Genomic DNA, 19,544 nt, shown 5'->3' with positions numbered 1-19,544 from the left:
GCTTTTGAATCTGATCTCATGGGCCAGGTCTTCACCCTCCCAGCAGGATGAATGGAGAAACCTTTTTTAAAAAAAGAGCCAGCTCATAAGAGACAACTTGGAGTCATGTTGTTTCATGGAGCAGTAAGAGGTCACCTCCCAACCACCACCACCACCACACCACACTGATCGAAATTCCAAGGGTCCCCAGGCCTGGCACCTTGCCCAGCCCAGGAGCCAGCTCATGCCTGGACACCCCAGAGACCAACAATAATTACATGGCACCATTTGCTTGCCCCGGGGACTTCTTGTGTGAATTAGTGTCTCCTATTAAAAATGAAATCCAAGAAAACAAATTGTCCTAAAAGGCTCAGATGTCTTTAATCGTGGTTTTATCTTCTCCCCCAGGCCCGGTGACTTCTAATGAGTTCCAACTCACATCCTGGATGAATTATTGTTGGAGGAGTGTGGGCACTCAGGGAAAATAAGCTAACAGCAAGACTCATGTTTACTCTTTAATTCACTCTATCCAAAAATAGTTTCCTTTTTAGAAAACATTTTCAAATGGAGGAATGAATGTTAACCCTTTGTGCTTCATACGGAAAAAAACAAAAACCCACAAGGGACAGACACACACACATATAAACACACGCAGTTGGATTTATGAGCATTGATTTATGGAGTGATGTGAACTTGAAATATCTGTGACCTTTGACAAGTGTCTTCCCATCCTGGGCCTTGGTTTACTCAATGACAGGTGAGGATAATATCCACATCTATGGTTGTCATGAGGATTCATGTAAATAAACTCTTCAGTTCAGCATATAGTAGCAAATGTTAGGTTTTTGCAAAAGCTGATATTTTATAATGCTAGGCAAAATTGCATATAAATTTAATTTGGGGAATCCATCCTGTTTTCCCATTGATTTACATGATTTCAGAGAACCTTCATCATTTTTCTTCATTCCTCCTGGATGTAGAGCAGACAAGAGCTCTTGTTTCTCTTCCTTCCTCTGCCTTCCATCAAATACTCATGGTCTGGAAGCAAATTCTTAGATGCCCCTAGGAAATTCCTCCTTCAAGGAATCCAGTGCAGAAGCAAAGCATTTGCCTGTAAAGTGAATAATCACCTCTTAATTGATCTGGTTTATGAGGGAGTATATTGAGTTTCTGTAAGTTAAACCCACACTGTGGGGGTCGCTCCACATCGATTTCCTTGGCAACCTCATTTAGTGTGAAAGAAATGAGGTGGAATTGCTTATACTCCAAGGAAGGGAGAAATGAAGCTGTCCCCTGCCCCCCACCCCAACTTCTCTCTACCTAGCAGTTTTGTTTTGTTTTTGTTTCTGTTTTTCCGTAATTCCTTCCTCTTCCTGCCTGTGGAAGGGGAAAGGGCTTCCGGGCAGGGTCACTCATTGCTGTGGTGGTGAGGGACAGTTCCATGAGTGAGTGTGTGAATCTGAAGGTGGGTGTTTCAGTCGGGAGCTGCATTTCAGAACTGAAGCCTGCCTCTGTGTGGAGATGTGGTCTCTGGCAGGATGAGCCCCTTGTCCAAAATGGCCACCACCTCTCTTCCCAGCCCTTCCTGCCTCCCTTCTCTCATGCGCTCCTCACAGGGCTGCCTTGACCTCACCTAGAAAAATCCAGAAGCCAGAGGGATTCTTGTCAAGGGCATCATGACTTCCCCCTCAGCTCTGAAGGGTGAGTCATCTTCTGGTTTCTCCATTGGTTAAAAGATGAATACGAATATGCATCCCCTCAGGGAAACTATGGAGTCTTCAGACGAAGCCTCAGCCATTATTCATGGGTTTAATACCCACCTTGGTCCTGGCAAGCACTTCAGCTTTTGAGAAGGCTCACTGAGATAGAAGCCAAGAGGTCAGAAAAGAAACTACTTGAGAATATTTTGACCTAATCCCCCTGGTGGGTATAAAGTTCAAAGTCACAATTCTGGTATGACTGTTTCTGAAAACAGCAAACAAACAAACAAAAAAACAAAAACAAACAAACAAACAAAAAACCACTCTTACTCTTTCCATAGCAAGATAATGCCATCATTCCTCTGGCCAAAGCCCATCCCTTTGGGGCTAACTTATTCAATTCAACTGAACAGTCTTCCCCTTCTTCTCGTCTCCTCTGGAGTGAAGCTAAATTCCACAAGGCTTTTTCTTACCTTTTTCTGGCCTTATGGGCAGCTCATCTATTCTAGATCATGCCTGTCATCTTGGCAGGTCCAGGTGCCACCCAATGTCCGGGCTGGCCTCTACTGAGGTATGCATCCCTCTGGCCCTGGGTGTTTGCTTCTCCCCTTATCATACCCATCTCTGAAGCGTCCACCACTGATGTAACAGCGGTGCAGTAAATGGAGGTTGTCCTCCCTATGACTCAGCATCTCCTTGGCTCTGTTGATCCTGAGACTTGGCTGTATCCTCCCTGAGCCCCAGCTCTGGCCCCTCACTGGAGATTCTGTTACGATGTCTCCTCAAGTCACAACCCAGCGACCCCGTGGCAGGCACTTGATTCTGGCTTCTTAACTGCATCCTTCTCCCCTATCAGATGGGCAGTAGGGGCATTTGGAAATCTCAACCACATTGACTAGACCTGAGACTCAGAGGCAAGGCATAGGGGAGATGGCACAGCCCTCTTTACCTAAAAATGTGGCCACTTGTGTTCAGCTGAAGCCACCCCATATTGGCGTGGGGCACCTCAACTGAAAGAGGGTCTCTTCCCAGAATATCAGATCCTCGTTTTAGATCTCCAAGCTGTCCTCCTCCTTCAGGGATTTCAACACAAAGCAGGAGGTGGGGGGAAGTAAAAGATAATTAGTCCATTTTCCACCTGTTTCGGAGTTTGGATATAAACCCTCAGGGATCCAAGGAGAAAACATATATATAAGCCTGGGGTTTGCACGTAGACACAGAAAGTGCTCTATCAGTCTTAAAAAGATAAAGCTATCCCCATTAGCTAGCACAGTCTAATCAAATATCTAATCAGTTATTTAATTGATTTAATATGTTCTTGTTATCCATGCCAGCACAGTACCTTATACACAAGAAAGGCTCAGAAATTATTTGCCAAATTCACTCACTTTAAGGGATGAAAAGCAATCGGCTTGAAGACAGATCCTTTCCTTTCCACTGGATAGGAAGAGAGAGGGTTACTGGTAGCTCATTCGGGAAACCCACAAAAACCAGGCCATGAGCTGGCTGGAAAGGAGGCAGGTACATATAGGGCTTTCCAACACATAACAGTCCTACTTCATGTTCTTCTTTCTTAATTAGTTGTCAAGGGTCCCTTTGAAAGCAAGAGGCTGGGTCTCGTTTAGGAGATGGTTTTGAAATTGATGGACTCCGGGAAGTCCCTGCGATTCACAGCTTAAAGAAAGTGAGTGTTGCTGCACAATGGAGCTCATCTTACCTCAAGATAGGAAGAGGTTGTGGGAAGTGAGACAGGAACAAGTGGTCCATACTCAGTGTTGCTGTTTGCACACAGCAGGAGCTCAATTGATGAAACAACTGATGACTTGATTTCCAACAGCATTTAAACTTCGCTTGTGATCCCTGCTTCTTTGGAGAGTGACCCCATTGCACATTGACATGACCACAACTTGGCTATGTTAGCCATGAAAACGAATGTTGACAGAGCAGCAAATGCCCCCCAAAGGCGTGATTCATTATTGCACACACGTGAAGAAATCCCTGGCATACCACATCCCAGCCCTCCCAGCAACTGGAACCGAAGCTGGCCACCTCAGTATGCCCTACAATTTATTCAGTATTGGCATCTACTTGTGTATATCCAGTCATGAGAGCTTTGAGGCATTGATATGGGGATAAAATATAATTTCTGCCTTATAAGCTGAGAAGAAAAATAAACACATGAATATAGATTTAGTTATGCCATGAAATATATGTTAAATGACAACTGAGTGATAGTGTCTCTCTGTGCTACAGGTTTTCAAAAGAGCAGATGGTATCTTTGAGGACCAGAGTGGTGAGGGAAGACTTCCTGGAGAGGCTGAGATTGCTTGAGTGGTGAGGCCTGAGTTTTGGGTGCAGGGAGTCTTGGGACAGTGAGGAGAGCAAGGCTCCATTGGCTGTCTCACATGGGGATCGTCAGAGAAGACACTGAGGAGAGTGTCAGCTGATAACAACAGTTACCACATGTCAGGTATTGGGCCGAGTTTGATGTGAATTACCTCAGGGAATCTTCTCCAGAACTCCAAAATACTGATGGGGTCTCCCCTTCTTCCTTCCTCAGGGAACCTCAGTTTTGTTTGAGGCAACACTGTGCAGTTAAAATACTTGATATCCCATCTTCTTCTGGAGGTAGGGTTGGTCATCCTGGCATAGTTGTGGCCAGGTAAGTGTAAGATGGAGTCACGTAGGGGGACTCTCCAGAAAGCTCTTCAAATGGGGGACAAAGGCAACTGACTCATCTCTCAGTCACCTTGTGGTTCTGGGTGCTTGGGCAGCAAGACCGAAGGAGCCTGGGTCCCTGATGAGTCCCTTGGAAATGGCGCCAATACTGGTTTGCCCACCTCTGAACTGCTTGTTAACATGAGAAGAACACTCTTCTATTTGGTTAAGCCACTGCTATTCGATCTTTGTTATTTCCAGCAGAACACAATCTTAATACGTACAGGTAATATTGATATCCTGTACGCAGATTAAGAAATCAGGCTCAAAAGTGTCACTACTTTTAAGTAGCAGATCAAATATTCAAATCCAGACCAATGCAGAACACGGCTGGTTGACCAAAACCGCCCTGAGAATGTGAAACACCAGAAGCCCATTAAAAAATATGTCAAAGAAAGAAAGCAATCTTTTTTTCTTTTTCTTCTTCTTTTGTAGATTCTTTATTTATCTGAGAGAGAGCAAGCTCAAGGAGGAGGAGGGGCAGAGGGAGAAGCAGACCCCCTGCTGAGCAGGGAGCCTGATGCAGGGCTCCCTCCGAGGACCCCAAAGGCAGATGCCAAACATACTGAGCCACCCAGGTGCCCTGAAAGAAAGCAATCGTTAGCAATTTCTTAACCTCCTGAGAAGTCCTTGTCACAGTCTACCTTTCCTCAGACACTGGGAGGTATCTCTGTCTCCCCCCGTACATTGCTTTGAAATCTCCTAGAAGGCAGGGCGAGGACAGAATCATGCTAGTAACATGCTTTTCTCCTCACCTCCCTCAGTGCTTAGCTCTGGCTAAATAAACATCCCAAAAATGCTGGTCAGGTTGAGTTTTTTTTTTAAAAACCATCCAGGATAGTAACTGCCCCTGAGAAAGTGCCTCTTCTGTGAAGAGATGTGTGTGGTGGCGCTGGTGTGTCTTTGAGGGAGTGTGTCACATTTTGTGTGTGTGTGTGTCTGTGTCTGTGTGTGTGCATGTATATCTGTGTGTGCCCGTAAGTCTGAGCGGGGAGGCCGGAGGAGGAATATTTTCTCATCACTGTCAAATCCATCCTCCACCCCCTCCCTGCTCCTACAGTGACAGCACCAATGATCATATTAGTGATAACTAAACTTTTGTGCAGGACCTGAAAATTTAATTTCCTTGTGGGAAGCTGTAGAGAACTAAGCTTATTCGGGGCCAAGAACTCATGAACTTTCTCAGAAAAGGAAGCGAGAATACCAGATACAGTCAGTGGTCTTTAGATTTTTCTCAAAAAATAAAAAGACAACAGCTTAGTTTTGAATAACCCCTTTGGAAACAGTTTCAGATCCTTTTCTCTCTATACCTACCCCACATCAGAGCGGGAAGGAAGAGACAAGCAGCCCTTGAGAAACATCTGGTTCATTCCAATTTGTACCAGGATTGTGAAATTCTTCTCTCATCTCTCTCTTTTTTTTTTTTTTAATTTATTTATTTATTTGACAGAGATCACAAGTAGGCAGAGAGGCAGGCAGAGAGAGAGAGAGGAGGAAGCAGGCTCCCTGCCAAGCAGAGAGCCCAATATGGGACTTGATCCCAGGACCCTGAGATCATGACCTGAGCTGAAGGCAGAGGCTTAACCCACTGAGTCACCCAGGGGCCCTCTTCTCTCCATCTCTTAAGAAAGTCAAATTCCATCAATTTTTTTCTTCTCCAGTTGCTCGGATGGTCAAACCCCTGATGATATTTAATGAGTGTTCTCCATGTAACAGGCACTGTACTAAGTGTTTGCAGGCTTTGACCCATTTAACCCTTCTATTTTGAAGATTAAGAAATGGGAGGCACAGAGAAGGTAAGTAACTTGCCTCAAGTCACACAGCTGAGAAGTGACAGTGCTGGGATCCAAACCCATGCAATGAAGGGACAAAGCCCAAAACTTTAACAGCAGCATCATGTAGCCTGTGAAGTCTGGAATTCTCCTCCTGTTCTCTGTGTATCAGCTCTTCAAATGCAAACAATACTACCTCTGATACACTTAAGAAGAAGAAAAAAAAGACAAAGAAAAAGTGGAAAGAGGGAGAAGAAACACCTTTCCCATCCTTGGCCAATTTAAGGCCAATTCCCAGGAACAGTCTGAGGTAAATAACTTTGGTCTGCTTCTGAGGAAATGGAGAAGAAGCTACCAGAACCGGGTGGTGTGGATATGGGACGAGAGATAATAATGTGTATGCTACCGTGCCTCGGCCAAAGGAACTGGTCTTGCCGAATTTAATGAATTTGGGGTTGAATGGTGACACGAACTTAGCATCATGGGGTTGTCAAGGAGTTCCACCCTAACAATTTATCCATTCACTCAATCATGCCCATGATTGTCCCCCCAGTAGTCCCTTCTGTGTGCAAGCTGTGTGCTGGGCCATTCGCTGCTCGCAGAGCTGTACGGCCCGAGCGGTGACACCAGAAGTATACCCAGCCACTCATTTCCCAAGCTCTAGTACACACCACAGCAAACCAGGCCCAGGGGTGGGCCCTGGGAACAGAGAGAAGACCAAGTCAGATACAGCCCTCACCACATGCCTGATCTCCCAGGAGCAACAATGAATTAGAACAAGCGCTAATCTGGGGAGGCAAACAGCGAGTGCCTAGTTTAGGAAGTGCTGCGCATTTCCCATTTCTCCCTCCCAGGTCCACTTCCCACCTGTTTTGGCCCTTCCTTGTGGCCCCAGCAGGCTAGCATGTGCGGATTGTTTCCACAGGATCTCTTGTCCTGACTTCCAGTTAGATTCCGCCCATTGAGGCACTGGCAGAAGATTGAGGGAGAGGAGAGAATGAGGCTGAGATACTAATTTGCCAGCTTCTTCCCTGCTGGGAGGTGGGGGGGTTTACAAGTGGGCTGCCTCCCTGTACCCAAGGCCAAAGTCCTGCCAGGCGTCCTCTCCTACAATCCCTGTAACTATGACCACTTTCTTCTGACCCCAGGAACTGCTCCCTCCTCTGCTGATTCCAGTGAAGCAGGGATAAAACTTCTGGCTTTCGCTAGCTCAGGGTGAGGCATCAGCTTCCCTGGTTGGAAGCCCCTAACTCTGCCCACACCTTGGGAAGAGCCCCCTTCCTTTGCCTAGAGGGAAGGTAACACTGTTTCCTACAGAGCAGTCAAGTGAAAGTTACTAAGAACCGATGCTAAAGCAGATAGAGACTGTCTGAAGCCAGAAGAGGAGACAATGATGCATTAGATGACCTGCAGAGCCTTATTCCTGGAAGAAACTACCAGGTGGGTCCTGCTAAAGTAATTCTACCCATGGCTTTATTGATTCAGGATTTTAAATGACACAAATTAAATTAACTGTAAGTTAACTTGGGGGGATTTCCTTAAGAAATACCCTGACATTAATGTGATTAGGCCTTACACACAAGCATTTTTGGGGTATCTGCCCAACCTCCACGGCCACTTCTCCGAAGACAGGTTTGCACGGCTGAATCTGCCCCTTGCAACAGTCCGTTGGGGCACAGGCAGGCAGATCCCTGGCCCAAACGAGACCAGTTTGTAGTTCGGCAAGAAATTAGGCATGACAAAAATATCACTTCATCCTGTGGGATCTGGAAGAATGTGGGTTAGGTGACAATACATTTGGGGAATTCAGAACCCATTTGAACAACCAATGTACTAGAAGCCTGATTAATTCTGCCAGTGTCCTCCCAGAACACAGCCTCTGTCCTCACTCTGTCCTGTTCAGGTGGCAATCAAAGGTGGTGCTCAGAACTGGCACGTGGCACAACCTTCCTGAGCCCCCTCTCTCTGCACTCGTCCACAACATCCAAGCCACACCCCATGTCTTCCTACACACAAACCTCTCAGAAGCCAATCTGCGGCTTGCTTTTTCCGCTGCAAGTAAACAGCAAGCCACTCAAATGAACTAAAAAAGAGAGGGTATATTAAAAATGTATTGGGTGTCTCCAAGTACCCAGGGAGGAGGAGCTCATCTGGGTTCTTTCTTATACTGGCTGTAGCAGTGTGCAAAAGCTAACAAACCACACAATTCTGTAGTCGGGTTTTTTAAATCTCCCATGGCCCCGATCCTAGCTGGGCAAGAGTGCAGCCTGATGCTAGCACATGTGGTAAGAACACTTAGGATTCTGACTGCCAGCTCAGGATGAGTCAACCGTACGATGCGACTGCCAAAAGAGCAGTGTGATCTCGGGCTACATTAATACGAGAGGAGGGGACGGCGCTTCCTTTGGTTCAGGGCGTCATGGATTCAAGGCACAGGGAACAGAGAAGGGTGACCAGGGAAGACTCAAAATAATGCTCTCTGGGGCACAGTGGGAGACCTGGGGCTCTCTGGCCTTCTGGAGGAGCGATGGGAATTACCAGGACTTGTCTCCGCAGTATGGAGTCTGGAGGTAGACCACCTAATCTAAACCCCAAATCAGCCACTTCCTACTTTGTTCCTATATGCCAGGAGCATCTGAAACTCTGAAACACACGAAATATCTGATTTAATCCTCCTTACAGCTCTCTAAAGGATTTTTTTTGTTTGTTTGTTTGTTTTTTGTTTGTTTTTTAAGAGAGGGAGGGGAGAAGGAAGAGCAAAGGGGAGGGAGACACAGAATCCTAAGAAAGCTCCATGCCAGGTGTGGAGGCTGACCCAGGGCTCAATCTCCCAACCCTGAGATCATAGCCTGAGCCAAAATCAAGAGTCAGGTGCTTAATGGACTGAGCCACCCAGGCACCTCTAAAGGAGTACTGTTTTTAACCCTATTTTACAGATGGGAAAATTTAGGCACAAAGAGGCCAATCTGCTTGCCTCAAGTTACACAGCTCGCAGGCTGAAGAGCTAGGCTCTAAAAGCAAGGAGAGTATACCCTCTTTGCTCTGCCCCTGAGCAGCTGTATGTCCTTGAATCTTGTTACCTCTCTTCCCTGTGCCTCAGTTTGCCCAACTGGAATATGGGGTGAGGACTCCCTGTCCTACCTCATCCTGGAGACGTATGGTGTGGCTGAAATGATATTATTGATATGAGAGCGTTGGGGAATGGTTAAGATATCCCAAAGGATGTATTACCTAAGCCCACGAGGCTCACAAAGGAGAAATGAGAGCAGAACCCTCACCTTACCACATACCACCCCACCTTCAGGGATTTCATCCTGCTTGTCCTTCATTTGCATAGTACAAACCCTCCCACCTCTGATGATCCAATCAGCTTTCATAGCCACTCGTTAACTCTCAAACAGCCAATAGGAGTTGACACACTTTGGGGATTTTCCAGAACCCAAATTTACCCCACCTCCAGACATTATCTTCCTGATTTATAGCCTACTTCTGGAATTAGTGACAGTGCACTAATTCAGGGAGAAGTAAGAACATCAAGACCCATTTCTTGGGCATTGTTCTTATTATCTAATCTGCATAAGACACCACCCCAAAACATAGAGGCTTAAAAGAAAAACATTTGTTTTGCTCACAGATCTGCAGTCGGGTCAGGGCTTGGTGGGGACAGTTTGCCTCTGCTCTCCTCGGCATCCTTGCGGCGGCTCTGAGGTGGGGCCATTGGTCCCACTTACTCTGGTTGGTGCCCAGAGTGGGAAGACTCAGACAGCGGGGCTGTGTCTCGAGATAGACTAAATGAGAGAGGCAGGTGGACGCTTAATGACCTAGCCTCAGAAGTCAGTGTTCTTTCCGTTGTACTCTGTTGGCCAAGGCACATGCTGGTTCAAGAAGAGGGATTCTAAACCCAGTGGTCAGGGAAGGAGTGTCACCATCACATAGGAAAAAGAGCCCATGGGAAGGTATCAGCATCGATATGGCCATCTTTGGACAATCCCATCCTCCCCAGGCACTTCCTATGTTCCCAGCATGGAGCTAAGTGCTTCCGAGTCATTACGGATTATCACTAAACTCACTCCCAAATCCTCTTCTAGTAGGCACTGTTATTTTATGAGAGGTGGAAGGCTGAGATGCAGAAAGGTCAGCAATCTACCCCTGTCACACCCCAGCCGGTGGGGGAGGTGGGGATGGGCCCCAGGTGTTTTGACTATGAGGCCAGGGAAACAGGTGAGGCAAAGGTCCTGCTTCCAGGAAGCAAGCCCAGGTGGCCCAATGAGCCTCACCATCAGGCTGCTAGGGTTTGAGTCCAGGCCCCTCCGTCACCAACGGCACAGCCTGGCATAAGCGTCTTCTCTTCTCCAAGCTGTGCTGTCTTCATCAGAAAAACAGGAATAACCACAGTGCCCACCTGCGAGGATGAACCGAGATGACACAGGTCAAATGCTTTGCACATTGTCAGGAATCTCTTGGGGACTCTATACATGTCAGCTGTTATTATGTTAAAAGTGGTTGGGAAAGACATCTTAAAAAGACAAATGTAGGGGCGCCTGGGTGGCTCAGTGGGTTAGGCGTCTGCCTTCAGCTCTGGACATGATTCCAGGGTCCTGGGATGGAGCCCCACTTCGGGCTCCCTGCTTGGTGGGGAGCCCATTTCTCCTTCTCCCTCTGCCCTCTACCTGTGCTTGCTCTCTCTCTCTAGTGCTCTCTCTCACAAATAAATACATAAATAAACAAAATCTTAAAAAAAAAAAAAAAGACAAATCTAAAAACCTACTACCTCCAAAAGTATGTGTCATGATCCTCGAGCCCAGCAAATACTTGTAGTTCTTTGGTGTCATTCATTACCTGTTCCTGTACAGACAAGCCTCCATCACGGACAGGCTCCGAGAGGCACAGCGCCCTCTCCCGCCCTGCCCCGCTGATCCACAAGGCAGGTTGTGCAGTCTGAAAGAGTTGCTTGTGTGTCCTTCCCGGGTGGGGTACCTGGGCTGACTCACTCCAGTGACTCATTCAGTATCAAAAGCTGATGAAATGACCTCAGGCCTCGGGAAGGGAGCTAACACCCAGGAGACCCTCTTCACCCCAGGCTCCCCGTGGCTCTCAGACAGGAGAACATGCAGGAAAATTAACTAGGTCTCCCTATCAGCAGGGGTGTTCATCATTCCGCGCACACATATCTCCGGCTTTAATAAGAAGAGTTTCAGCTCGCTTCTGAATATTCAAACTCAGGGCTAGCACCCCTCCTTCATCAGTTCCCACGGCTTCAATTACCATCCAGAGCTAATGAGTCCTAAACCCACGTCTCCAATCCAGACTTCTTTCCAGAGCTGGAAACCTGCCTCCACTCAGACACCCCCCCCAACCTGGACTCATCTCCTTCCCCTCTCCTGGGCCAGGCTCTCCTCCAAAATGCACAGTAAGGATTTGCCTGGTGCACCAAGAGACCCCAACCAGACATCCAGCTCATCGTGACAAGCCCCCGTCCTGCCCTCCTGGGAAGCCCATCACAAATCCTGTGGTTTCTACCTCCAGAGTCTCTCCTTCTGCCAGGTTCTCTTATAGGGTGTTCTAACCACTGCCGAACTCCTCTCCATCCGTCAATTCTTCACCCTCGCTGCTATAAGAACTCTGTAAAGTGCAAACCTCAGCACCGTCATTCTGCCTCGGGCTCTGCAATGACTCCCCCTGCCTTCAGAGAGAGTCCGTACTCCTTAACACGGCTCCTCGGACTTGCCGGACCTGTCTGTTATGATCCGAACTGCATCCATCACCCCTAAATTTACATGTTGAAGCCAACCTCCAGTACCTCAGAATGAGATTGTATTTGGAGATAGAGCCTTTTAAAAGGTGATTAAGTTAAAATGGCTTCATTAGGATACACTCTTGTCCCGCGTGACTGGCGTCCTTATAAGATGCCTCCTAGGTTCTGCCTCCCAGCGTGTGGTCCTTTGTCATGGCGGCCCTGGGTGACTAACACACCATGGCTCTCCTCTACCTCGCTCCTGCCCCACCGGTGAGATGCTGCTGCTCTATACCCCCTTCCCTCTCTCCACTCTGAGGTTGGCCCTGCTCTTCCTTAAGATTCCAACACTCTTCCCAAGCCTCTTCACCCAGTCGCCTCCTTCCAGATTTGACATTATTTCCTCCAGGAAGCCATCCCCGACCTCCATGCTTAAGCATCTCTCAAAACAACCCTCAACTCTCCCCCTCCCAGCCCCATATTACAACCACCTATTTACTTTCCTGCATGTGTCACTAGACTGTTGGCAACATGGACACAGGGACCAGGACACCTGTGCCTAGGACAGCGTCTGCTACCTAGAGGGTGTGCCAGAAGTCCTTTTCAATGACTGGCACTTAACGAGTGGGTAAAAAGTCAAGAATAATTCAAAATAAATAAAAAATACAAAATTGTTTTTGGTATTTAAAAAAACTTCAGGGCACCTGGGTGGCTCAGTCCATTGAGCATCTGCCTTTGCCTCAGGTCATGATCCCAGGGTCCTGGGATCGAGCCCCATGTCGGACTCCCCACTGTTTCTCCCTCTGACCTTCCTTCCTCTCATGCTCACTCTCTCTCTCAAATAAATAAATGAAGTGTTTAAAAATAAATTAATTAATTAAAAAGTTCAGAAACATCTTAGTGCACATTCCCAACACAGTTCTTTTTGGGGGACCTACGTTTCCAAGCAAAAGAGAGCCACTGTCTCGTACATCTGTTTCTTGGGCCTCCGGAGAGTCTGTGAAAGAAGGGGGAAGCTGTGGGCCCTAAGCTGAAGGTGCTGACACAGACCGGGCTCAGCTTCCGAGTCTGGCTCACCAACCTCGAGCCCTGGCAAGCGGGTCAGACTTCCTGAGCCCAGAGACCTCTCTGGGGCCATTGTGAGAAGTCGGAGAAGCAGAGGAGAGGGGACCGGCACCTTGGCGAGTGGCTCAGGCTGGGACTGAACCCCTCATTCACCACTTGCTAGCTACATGACCTCCCGCAGGCTTCCAAACTGTCTTCAGGCCTCATTATTATCCCAGGGTCCAGCATGTGGTTAATAAGCTATGATTATTAAATGTGAAAGAATGCAAGAGAGTAACCTGATCCCAGGAAGGAGGGAGTAAAAAGGCAGGTGTGGTACAAAGGTACAGTCTCACTGCAATTGTCTGAGAATCTGAAAATTGTCCCGTTCCTCACTATTCTCCCCCTCCAAGCTCCCACACATTTCAGAGGGGCAATAGCGGGGTGGGGGGAGACACTGGTAAGCTGCTTTAGGCATGGTTGGGCTGCCGGACCTAGAATCCTCCCAGAAGCTTCAGGTCCTAAAGCCTCCCCTTAGGTAGTGACGGACTTGAGATCCCCCAGTGAGCTCTACCTTGAAATGGCTCTGGAGCAAGACAGAGGGCTGTTCAAATCCCAGCTCTACCTCTTAGCTGTGGGACCACAGCTAAACTACTTACCTCCCCTGGACCTTGCTTTTCTCCTCTGTAAAATGCAAATAAGGAGAGGTAGCCTCTACCCCCTACGGAGACGTATTCCTGACACACGCATGTCCCCACAACAAACCCCGTGTTTTCCAGCCTCTCTGCCTCAAATCCTGGTGCTTCCTTCACCTCTACTGCCCCTTCCCTCCTCAGCTCTGCCTGCTGAAACCCAGTCTAATCTCGGGGCTGTGTTCTAATGACACCACCACCGTCAAGCTTCCCCAGTCTCTCTGTCATGTGTCCTCTCCTTCTTTTCAACCTTGCCCCCAACCTCCCCCCTTTTATGACATCACCTTGGAATAGAGTCGCCTCCTTCTCCACAGTAAGCTCTGGATTCAGACCTAGGTTTGCCTCTGGCTTCACCACCTCATAGCTACGCGATCTCCAAGTCACTTAAATTCTCTGATCCTTGGTCTCCTCATCTGTAAGACGACCCTGCTGGAACACCCAGCTTCTGAGGTGCGTAGTTAAGAATTCAGGGGGAAAATTGCATACGAAACATGGTGCACAGAGCCCAGGGCCTCATCTGTGCCAGGAAATGTTATTATAATTGTAACGATCATTAGCACAAAAGAGGTGTTCAGTCCAAGAGGCTGCTGTTTGAAATTCATTCCTCTGGGTCTCTCTCCAGGGCAGGACCTTCTCAAATGTGATCTTGGGGTCAGCGATGGTGGCCCCAGGGAAAAGCAACAGGCTCACTGTTGCCAAAGACTTAGCTGTTCTTTTGACAACTGAACTCTTGGTGCCTGATGTAAACAGAGAGGAGAGAAGGGGCTGGAAGAAGAAGCTGGAAGGAGCTCCAAAGAAGACGTGTACCTGTTTCTCATTCTTGCTAAGCCAAAGGGCATAGAACATGGAAGGTGGCCACCATGGATTGAGGACCTGGTGTGAGGCACCTTTCCGCAGGTTCTCTCTTTGAATCTCATGACAGACCTTCTGCGTTGTCATTCATCCCCCTATTTTCTAACTGACAACTCTGACCTGAAAGATGTAATGCCATTAACCCAAGGTCACACAACCAGTGGCATCGTAGTTCAGATTCAAACCCAGGTCTGTCTTACTGTGGGGCTCATGGAGAGGAAAGGGAGCAGAAAAAAGGGAGAAATTGTTTTTCCACAGAGAGCACACACCTCCATGATAGGGCGAAAAAAAACAATATGAAAATGTATGGTTTTATTTATGGAAAATTAATTCAGCACACAACTTCATCATAATACCATTTCTCGAAACATTAACTCCCATCAATGTTGTAAAAGTCTGGGAAGCTACAAAATGCCTTTTTTTTTTTTTTTTTTGGTAAACCTATTATCTATAAACATCCACATTTCAGGGTGACCAAGATTTCCCCTCCTCCCCTCTTAATCTGTTTATTTTAAATCTGGAAAGGTCAGGGGTGGCCCCACGTGTTACTGTGGCTCAAGGAAGGGTCCCATCAGCCCACAAGCTCGGGGAAAGCAACGCTCGCTTTAATTGCTCTGTGAATTAGAGTCTCCCCTTTTGATTTAAATCCATAGCCACAAATGTATTATTTTCTCTAGTCCTATAAACAGCAGTGGACCCTTTTTCTTTTTCTTGTCCGATATTGCCCTCTAGTGGTCATACTTGAAAACTAGAGTGCGTAAACCCACCAGATAGACTAGTGCGCCACTCAGACCCTTTCACTCCCTCACCCACCCAACCGTCCAGTCAGCCATCCCTTGGCCATCACTGCCCGAGAGCCTACTGTGTGTCGGGCACCAGCAACAAGGACTCTGGGATGCCCTAAGAGCCTAGCAATTCGCTTGCTTATGTGGAACTTGAGGGAGGGTCTGGGGAAAATGGCTCCAGATCTGGAGCCTGGAGAACAAAGATTGGAATCCGGGCTCTGCCACTTTTTTAAAGCCCAAGTGACTCTTGGGATGGAGGTCAGGTCCCCGCTGGACATGTTTCATTGCCACAGAGCTGGTAATTTAGCCAATGTGTCCACCTTCAAAACAGACAATATTAGATGCATCCTGATTTTATTTAGTCTTATCTTTATTTTCACAACCAAATCGCCCCTCTACCCTTGGAGCACACCCAGTTTCTGTGACAGAGGACAGGCAGGGGCGTTGGTGGGTAAGCTCAGAGAGTGGCTTCAGGAGCCCCAGGTTTGAATCCCTGTTCTGCCAGTTACTAGCTCATTACCTTGAACGAACTACTTAACCTGTCTGTTCATTCTTGTCTATGGGCAGTCATAAGATTCAACAAGATAATTCAGATTCTTGAAGTCTGGTGTAAGCAAAATGCCCTGAGGATCGTGTTAACAGGCTCGGCTCTTCTCAAACATATTGGTCCAGAATCTCTGAACACGGTCGCACGTATCTGAGCAGTGACCGAGGCAGCCAGGTGATGCTGATGTACGCAGCCCTGGACGACAAGGCCCCCTGGTCCTCAAACTTGGCCACGCAGTAGGATTCTTAAGAATGCTGATTCTCACAAAACTGGTCTGAGAGAGTCCGGCATGGGGATTTTTAAGAATTCCTGGTATGATCCTCATGGGCAGCCTTGAGAACCACTGCCTTAGCCCCGGGGGCTAAAACGCAGTGCGTACTTAATAAATGTTAAAAGAGGCCCCACCAACACAGTCACATCAGGACTCAGACACCTTGATTCAACAATAACAAATCGTGAGACTCTGTCAGGTGCCAGGCGTTGGCCATAGAACCGCCATTAAACCAACACAGAAAGAAAGCTAAAAGTCTCTATCCTCAGGGAGATCACAATAACGAGGTGGGGCCAGTTTGCCCTTTGGCACCGGGTCCCTCAAAATTACAAAGCCAGCCCAGGAAGCAAGGGCTGTATATCACACTGGGCCTTGTGGGTCATGGTAAGAACTTCCCCTTTGAGAGGGAAAGTCATCCCACCACCTGCCATTATCCGTCTCAGAAAAAGAGATTTTGAGATGCCTTTGCACATTCCAGAAAAGTGACTATCTGATGCTAAGAGTTCAGTCAGAGGCCAGGAAATGGGGCAGGTGCCTACATGGGGCAGCACTGTCCGCCTATTCCCCTTTGAGGAAGGCTGTCGGAGCAGGATGGACAGCCAGAGCCCAGAGCTTCCCTCCTGCGCCCTCCATCCACCCTCTGGCCTGCAGCCTGCAGCCTCCCTCCTCTCGGCTGACTCATCGGGCCAGCTGTTCCCAGCTGTACAGACAAATACTTACTCTTAATCGGGATTTGAGCTTTGCACCTGCTCCCCTTGGCTGGGGCTGAGCCTACTTCAGAGGCCAGGGATACAGAGGGTGTAGGGGAAACCCTTTTTCATCTCCGTAGCTACTCTGCCAACCCCCAGCTGCTCATTAGCACCTAAGAATGAGGCCAGGGAAACCCAGGGAAATCTTGTCAAATCACTGAGAGTGTGGGAGGAGGGAGGATAGAGGCCTCTCCTGGTCTTCCAACCTGGAACAGCTGCCGCCATCGCTCTGTCCACTCCTGCATTATCTTTATTCGTATCCCCTACCACCAGCTGACGATATACTCTGTGCGTGTTTACTTCCCGTGGTCTGCCTTCCCCCGCTGGAACAGACATGCACTGTCTACAGCACCAGGCCGTGTGTGACCTTAGAGGGATGTTTATTGACCATCAGTCACTGACTGAGGGAATGAAGGACTGAATGAATGACTTGGGTCCACCCCACCTTTGCAGCTACTACCTGCTCTGGCGAGTAGAGTTAGGAGTGGAGGGAAGGGGAGCACCGTGGGCGTGTGGCAACAGGACAGCAGAGTCTGTCTTCCCCTCCAGTATTGACGAAAGGCACTGAGCTGTCACCTCCTACAGATGGACAGGAGTAAAGTGAATTTGAAGGGCTTTCTCCCTGGGAGGGGGAGGGACGGATGTGCCCGGAGCCCCCAGAGGGGGATCAAACGTGATCACAAATGGGCGGCCCAAGCGACACCATCAGGCATGTCCTGTTGTGCCTGCGGGGTTTTTTTGTTTTGATTGCTTGGTTTTGTTTTTCTGCACATGGTGCAATTCCACATTTAAAACCCAGCCTCCTGGGAGAAGCTGGCCGCAATGAATGGTAGAGCCCCATCCCCTCAGGGCATCGGTGGCCTGTTGCTGCAGGGGCCCTGCTCCTTTACCCAGGCGCAGCTCTCCAGAACCGTGCCCCGAGGCTGCCCTATTGTTCCTGCCCTGCCCAGGCTTTGCACTGCCTGCTCCCTCTCTTCCTGACCCCCTGGCTGTGCTCCCACTCTTGAGCTGGGGGGGCTTCCATGCCCACCCCCAGGGGCTGAATCCAGGTTGCACTGGGCAGCGGAATTTGCGTGGGCAGACCGGGCTCTGCCCTCCCACAGCCGCCAGGCAGGGGGCAGCCTCCCAGACCTGTCCGCAGAGCCACAGCCCTAAGCGGCCAAGGTCACCTGGGGGACACTCGGCATCTCTCCTGTACAACCACATGGCAAGCCAAGGAGAGGGTGGCTATTCTTTTCTTCCCTCGTGTGGCTTCTAAGAATTCGGCCACCAGGGTGATTTTATTCAGGTCACCTTTCCCGGCTCTCACAGTCCTCCCCCTTCTGCTCAGCCTAACAGACATAAACCCCCAGCCTTCGTGATCTGCGATCCCCTCTTTCCTTTATTCCCCTCCCTTAAATTTCTCAACCCATCCCCTCCCTCCATGTTCATTCTTCTCGGGGACCACAATCCTCCAGCCCTGCAAATCTCCTCAGCCATCTCTGGCGTGCAGCCGGTTCCTTCTTGTTATTCATATTCTTGACAATAATGGATAATAAATAAGACCTTGCTTTCAAAGGGCTTTCACACCACCAACCCCAGAGCCTCACAAGAACAGTATGAGGTAAATAGTGACACGCAGAGCGTAAGTGACTTGCCTACGATCAACAGCTAGTTAGTGGCTGTGCCAAGTCGGGAACCTATTTTAAATGCCATTATTTATGTCTTCTTGGGAGATTATCATTTTAAAAAGTAAATGAGTGAAAATGACAGTCCAGGTTTTAAAGCATGACTCTGTTATATTTCAAGGGCAAGATCTATTCCCCTTCCTTAGTATCATAATTAAAGTAAATGGAATAAGTTTCGGGATTATATTTGCCTGTCAAACAACCTTTTGAGACACCTGCATTGCTCTGCAAAAAGGAAAGCCGTCTGCCCACTTACTCACTGCGTTCAACACCTACTCGTCCGCTCAGTCAACAATTCTGGGTTGTATTCTCCATCCGTGCCAGACCCAGGGCTTGACCTAAGACACGCGCTGATGAGCAAAGCAGGCCCTGCCTTACCCTCATGCACTCAGAGTCTAGCGGTGAAGCAGGGTAACACACCAAGGTTCACAACAGGAATGCCCCACCTGAAATATGCTGAGTGCCAGGAAGGGGGCACCGGGGCTCAGGCAACTCCCAGCAGAGAAATTTGACCCAGTCCAGGAGCTCAGGGAGGGTTTCCCAGGAAGTGACCATTGTCCCAGGAGGGGAAAGATGAGAATTTGGCACAGGGAAGAGGAAAGGGAAAGGACTTTGTAGAATAGGGAGCAGCACGGGCAATGCCCTCTTACTGGAGGGAAACTAGCACTTTCGGGGAACTGCAAGAGCTGGAGGAGTGAGACCTGGACGATGAAGACCTTGTGGGTGCAGGTAGGGGTCTTGGTCTCTTCCCAGAGAACATGACAAACTGCTCAAAGCAGAAACTGACATAATCACGTAAAGACCAGTTAGAGGCTGAGAATTTTGGATGGCACAGGGAGAGGAATTTTTTGAACCTCAAAGAATTTCCCATCTCTTTCTTTAGCATTAATGAAGCTCCGCTCAAAATTAGGACATTGATTTTCTCAAAAATACAGGTAATACTCTTAAGCTAATAATATTAATAATAATATACTTACTTTATATATGTGATTTCATGTACTTCTTCCTAATAATATTAATTTAATATATTAATA

At 48.2% G+C, this 19,544-nt stretch overlaps 1 long non-coding RNA gene across 1 annotated transcript; it reads right to left on the bottom strand.

Annotated features, from left to right (window-relative positions):
- Positions 1-1,047: 1,047 nt before the first annotated feature.
- On the bottom strand, positions 1,048-9,884 carry LOC116864056. The gene is made up of 3 exons (XR_004381929.1): positions 9,802-9,884; positions 1,613-1,838; positions 1,048-1,090 (listed from the first exon to the last, which is right to left on the bottom strand). It is a non-coding gene; the product is annotated as an uncharacterized LOC116864056 (long non-coding RNA).
- Positions 9,885-19,544: the final 9,660 nt, after the last annotated feature.

The sequence above is a fragment of the Lontra canadensis genome, unplaced genomic scaffold, assembly GCF_010015895.1.
Source record: "Lontra canadensis isolate GAN:19392208 unplaced genomic scaffold, GSC_riverotter_1.0 scaffold5, whole genome shotgun sequence".
In the NCBI taxonomy this organism is placed as follows: domain Eukaryota; kingdom Metazoa; phylum Chordata; class Mammalia; order Carnivora; family Mustelidae; genus Lontra; species Lontra canadensis.
This window is presented reverse-complemented; position numbering and strand designations above follow the sequence as displayed.